Source organism: Armigeres subalbatus, chromosome 2 (genome assembly GCF_024139115.2).
Source record: "Armigeres subalbatus isolate Guangzhou_Male chromosome 2, GZ_Asu_2, whole genome shotgun sequence".
NCBI lineage: Eukaryota > Metazoa > Arthropoda > Insecta > Diptera > Culicidae > Armigeres > Armigeres subalbatus.
Genome location: NC_085140.1, coordinates 25599907 through 25605906, shown reverse-complemented (window position 1 = coordinate 25605906; position 6000 = coordinate 25599907). Strand labels below are relative to the sequence as shown.

Here is a 6000-nt window from a genome sequence, read left to right as displayed (position 1 = left end):
GCGCATTTTGTTCCTTGTCTGTGAGAAGCGATCAAGTGATCCCTCTCGCTCAACCTCACAAAACATTTCCGACCATCGTGAATGAACGCACTCTGAGCAGCATCTCTCCATTCATACGCTGCGGCTGGTGCTGCCGGTCCCAAAACCGTCCTCCTCATCGGTCGCTTTAATCGCCATCACCTGGGTCCCACCTGAGTCTCTCGATTCGCTTTATGTGGTGCCGCGACGCATGCCGCGCGCGACTCTCTTCGATTGTTTCGATAGGCGACTTTTCAGTACTATTGGTACCGCGATCGTGAACGGTTCAGTTTCCACGCTACCTGTTGCGCTCGGTGTCCGTGCGCTTCCCTCGTCGATAGAAGCGATTCAGGAAAACCGTGTTTTGTTCAGGTGAACAGCAGCAGCAGTTAGTGAGCTCAACGACCAAACAGTGCATGAACCTCCTCGTCGCGCTTGTTGTGAACGTCGTCGCCGTCGTCTTCGGTTGTGCGGCGGCGAACCGCGCTGTTCCTTAGTGTGATCAGCGGGGCTGTATGTGCAGCAGCAGTCAGTGTCTGCTCGATTCCGTTCGAATGCTCCTTGGATGCGGTGTCGTTTTTGTGTATGAATTCGAAAAATTCCAATCGAAAACTCGTTTTGCGTTTTCTTTTCTGTTTATGCGGATAAATATATGCTCACATTTTGCTTTTCATAATAGTGTTGTAGTCGCGCTGAGGAGAGTTGGAAAAAAGGAAGGGAAATTATCTCCCTTGGCCGGACCGCCGCCGGAGAGTGTTGGGTGTTTGGATGATTATGATTAATAGTTGCATCTTGGATTGCTGAATGGGTGAATTCGAAGCGGAAGAAGGCATGTACGATCGTTGCTGGATCCATCGGCGGGCTTTGACAGACGTAAATGTGCGTGTGACAGTTGTGGAAAGAAGCTGATGTGAATTAAGTTACTCTTGACGGATGTTTCAAAGAAGTAATACCCAGAAGGAAGTTTCAATAGTTTCACAGTGTTATGGAATCGAGAAAAATCTGAAAATTTGTTTGAATACGATTCAGATAGTATTTTTGTTAAACATCGGTTTCCCGATGTTCAACTCGATATAATCAATATTGTATTTCAAAAATCGATTGTTTAAGTAATTACAATATTGTTTCAATTCTTACAATTAAAATGTATCCACCATATTGACACACATAATTTAACAATAATCTCCAATAATATAATATTATTTAAAAAAAATGGTTTTCAATTACTGTGTTTTACAAACATTTCATTTAAAAATAATGAAATCTCTTATTATTAGAATAAAACAAGGTTTTCTTCGGTCTCCAATCCACTGTGCATCGTTAAAACAGTTCCATTTGGGATGATTATTGACGAGAAGAACGACAACGTGCGTGCCGAAGAAACGAGTGCGCCATTATGTATGGCGAATAATTATTATTACAAAATGAGAAGAAAAGAAACATCACCGTGTGGAGGGAAATTATGCGGAAACTAGTGTCTTCCTCCGTCCTGTGGTGGTGCCCCGAAGAAAAGTGTTTGACTGCACGCCATCGCAACAACAGGCGGACCGTACTTTTTTGCGCCTCATGTGAAGACTGTTTACTGTGTGGTGTGGTGCGCATCATCGTCATTGTCGTCTATTCGATGTTCAAGAAGCCATCTCCACCGGAGATTATAAATGCACATACCCTTGAGGAGGCTTCTCTTCGTCGCTCAAGCGTCGAGGATTCCAGACGCGTTGCTGTTTGTGCTCAAGAACATCTCCCTGCCTAGCGCCCTGGGCACACATTCGTATGAACGATGGTAATCTAACTCAGTATTTCCCAAAACAATTCGATCTGATGGTTACAATACAAAATTGTATTTATTTAGGATAATCATATGATTCAATGGTTAGGGAAACAATTCTTTTTCTGGCCTGATACAAACATTAAAATGAAAATAAAGAACTTTTCATTGTCCTCTATATGCCAATTAAAATTATACACCCAAAAAACAAATCTCACAATTTATAATATATAAAATATTGGAATTTTTATGCAGATACTGTATTAAAATACCGTGCAAATTCAAACTTCGGACGCCTAAGCACTTTCTGATTTACAATGGGCCTGTTTACTCACATTTAAATTCCCATCGTTTAAATCGCCATTGCTATCACTAAGTATAGTATTCATCTTTGAACTATGTATGTAATATGCGCACAATATTGCGTAGAATGTTTGCTATTTATGAAAATGTCCGGCTTCTGTTTGATTCAACCTCGGTGGAAATGGCAGTTTGCACGATGTTTCGAATTAACCACGTCGGGTTTTTCAAGAGCGTGTTAGAATCAAATTCATTTTTCATACTTCATCTAATGCACAACGAAATGCAGGTGAAATCCAATATTCATCCGCAAAATTTAATTTGTAGTAGGTGGCTTAACGCAGACAAATTTTCAATTTTCTGCAAATTAGTTTGCTTTTCCTTTGAAGCATTATAACTCACGAACTGTTGGACCAATTTAAAAGATTTCCTCACGAATCGATCCGTGAAGAAATCTTCTTGGGATCAGCTGTGTTTGTACATACTAAGAGCTGATCAATTTGATGAGGAAAGGGGAAATGTAGTCATAATGCAACGGCTCCTAGAGTTCTGGAGAAAGCCATCAAGCAGGAACTTAAATCGATCTAGAGTGCGACACTGTAATCAATTGAATGATTGACAGTTCAAAAATAACACCCGAGTGAGATCAGGCAGGCTCGCCTAGTCTTCTCTGTATATAAAAATGAGTTTACATTTCCTTGGAGGCAATATAACTCACGAACGGATGGACCGATTTGCAAGATTTCCTCACTAATCGATTCGTTTTGGGATCAGCTGTGTTTATATATATGAAAAGATAGAACATTTTGTTGGGACAGTTAAACAAATGTAAAAATACTACGTTTTTATAAGTTCTGGGTCTGTTCACAAAGTACGTAACGCTTTTGGGGGGAGGGGGAGGTCCAACTTGCGTTATACTTTGTTACAGTGGCGTAGCCACGGGGGTGGTTTTGGACATAAACCCCCCCCCCCCAGGGACAAAATTTTTAGAAGAAAAAAACTTTTCGAACCTTCTCGAAATTAAAAAATGTTCAGAAAACCCCCCCAGACCAATTTTCTGGCTACGCCACTGCTTTGTTACACTAAAAGATGGGGGAGGGGTGGGTATCACCAAATGTTACGGATAACGCGAATTAAAATTCATTTTAAGATTTTTTTAAATCACCGATTGAAGTAATTGATAACATGTCTTAATCAATAAGTATCAACCTTTCTTCTTCACTACCAAACAACGCATAATTGTCCCATGCTAGTCTTTGTAGTTTTTTACTTTTTATCAGGGCAGGCTATTTTGATTTTTTTTTGGGAATCCTTAAAGACAGCGAGTTTTGTTCGAATAGTTGTTTCGAGGCATTTTTGTCTCACGTTGAATATTCACGATTTCTACAGATTGTATTATTTTATGGAACGACGCTTTTATTAGTAAGGTAGGTATTTCATCATTAGATTTTCCAAACTAAGCCAAAGTTAATAGAGGCAACCTAGAGAGTTTTCATTCTAAGCAATTGCATTTTAGCAACAGTCCAATTTAAAAATGATTTGTCTATCATTATCGTTTTAGTCATTACCAAAATCAAGCACATAGAGCGTAAAAACACCAAGCGAATATTGTATTTCTCGACAGAACAGTCCCGCTAAACTAAAATTTAAATGGCCATGGGTACAAAGTCTATTTTCGTTTTTACTAGCTGCATTCTTGATATCTTTTGTTTTAATCATGTGCCGTTCCTATGCTAACAGTATTCAATAAATACCAAAACCCACATGCTTCAGAGAAAAAAAATGGCTTCAATTTTTTTTTCAGTTACGCGTTATATGGGGAGGGAGGGGGTGCGAAAAAATGTTACTTTTTGTTACGAGGGGGAGGGAGGGGGTAAAAAAAACTCTGATTTTTGCGTTACGTGATTTGTGAACAGACCCTTTGTCTTATCTTTTACATATTTTTATGACATTTGTTTACATTTAATTTTTGTTTTAAATCATAAAAAAACATTAACAGAAGCAGAACTACACTAACATTTTTAAAGTGATAGTTGGATACTTTAAACAACTCAATTTTCTAGAACCAATCATTTCAAGATTGACATCGTTCTGTCTGGAAAAAAAGTGCGTGTATTCGAAATCTTCGAGAATTGAGCTGTCGAGCTCATTTGAATCACAAACAGGAAGTAAGCTATTTTCATAGAGTTAAATTAAAAAATCTTAAAATATTCAAATGAAATTGAATTGCTTTAGAAATTTAATTTCCAACCAATCCATTTTATTTTATTTCAGTACCATATTAACAATTTTAGCGATGTACATTGGTTAAAAAATGCTTAGCAATAAATTGTAAAGACGAGCAGAATATGTGCTGTTTCAGCAGATTTTCTTTTAACATCTGATTTGCTTTATCCATAAATCAAAACTCCCGTGCACCCGTGATAAGAACACGGAACAAGGAAAAATGAAACATGAAGGTATCAAATTGTTTATCTGTTAAACACCCCCTGTTGAATTTTAGAAATGCTATAACTATGTTTAGTTTATACACTGCGTTGTTTGCTTCAACTCAAAAATATGGAGGTAAATTGATAACGTATTTTGGCTAGGTAGCTCCTCGTGTGAAACAGAAAGTTGTATACATTTTTGAACTATGCTCATTCGAGTATGTACCAACCTGGATACATGGTTGGCTACAGCGTCGATTCATCTATACCTGAAGTATTGTAGAGCTCCATAATCGTTGGTCTTGGGCGATGTTCCTCCAGTTTCCCCGAACGTTTAGGGTCCCCAGGTCCGATACCACCGCGTGCATCCAGCGTGTTCATGATCTTCCACGAAGTCGCCGGCCTCTATCCGGTTCTTAGTTGAATATTTTTTTCGCCGCAACCACTGAAGTCTGCCGTATGTTATACGATTCACAATATTTTCTTCTTTGTATACTTGATACAGGCCATAACTCATGCTTCTGCGCCACACACAATTTTATAATTTCTCTCCGAGTATTATACGCAGCACTTATCACTCGAAAGCCCCGAAAGCACTCCGGTCCGCCTCTTTTAACGTCCCTACTACATGTCCACATAGGGCCACTGGTAGAATCAGAATTTTGTATAGCGCAAATTTCTTTTCCGTTTGCATGTTGCGGGACCTAAGCTGGTAACGTAATCCGTAAAAGGCCCTATTCGCAGCATCAATACGTCTCTTCATTTCACGGGAGACGTCATTGTCACATGTCACAAGCGTTTCAAGGTAAACAAATTCTTTAGCAACTCCAAACACATTCCCATCAAGCACTACCTCGGCACCAACAGCACTAGGTTTTCCTCTATCTCTACCTGCCACCATGTAATTTGTCTTGGTAGAGTTAATGGTTAAGCCTATCCACACCATCTCCCTCTTCAGTGAGACAAAAGCCTCCGCTACTGCCCTGCGATCGATTCCAATGAAATCGATGTTATCCGCAAAGCCTAGGAGCATATGCGACCGTGTGATGGTAGTGCCGTTCCTCTGCACGCCTGATCTCCTAATAGCGCCCTCGTGTCCAATGTTGAATAATTAATTCAAAAGTGCTTCACCCTGCTTCAGTCCGTCTAAGGTCACAAACTAGGTTGACACTTCGTTTGCAATCCAAATACTTGATTTAGAGCCATCCAGCGTTGCACGTATCAGACTAATCAGTTTCGCCGGAAAACCAGGCGAGTATGTATCGTATTCGATATCTGCGATACGTATGCCTTTTGAATCTAAATGTCGTATGCAACGCTTAAGGGACTTATTAAAACGTTTTGAAATTGAGGAATCATTACAACGTAATGGAATCCTTGATCGTTTCGATCAAGGCTGGCTAAGCTTGGCAAAAACAAGGAAAAACTCCAACTCCAAAAAAGTTCCAAGATTTTTGCCTTTATTTTTTCTTCCAATTGCTATAT

At 39.5% G+C, this 6000-nt stretch overlaps 1 protein-coding gene across 1 annotated transcript in view; it reads left to right on the top strand.

Annotated features, from left to right (window-relative positions):
• Positions 1-296: 296 nt before the first annotated feature.
• LOC134218287 (protein prickle-like) overlaps positions 297-6000 on the top strand; it is a 149464-nt gene continuing 143760 nt past the window's right edge. Inside the window, 1 exon segment of the mRNA XM_062697221.1 lies at positions 297-601. The gene's annotated coding sequence lies outside the window, so the exon portion shown is untranslated.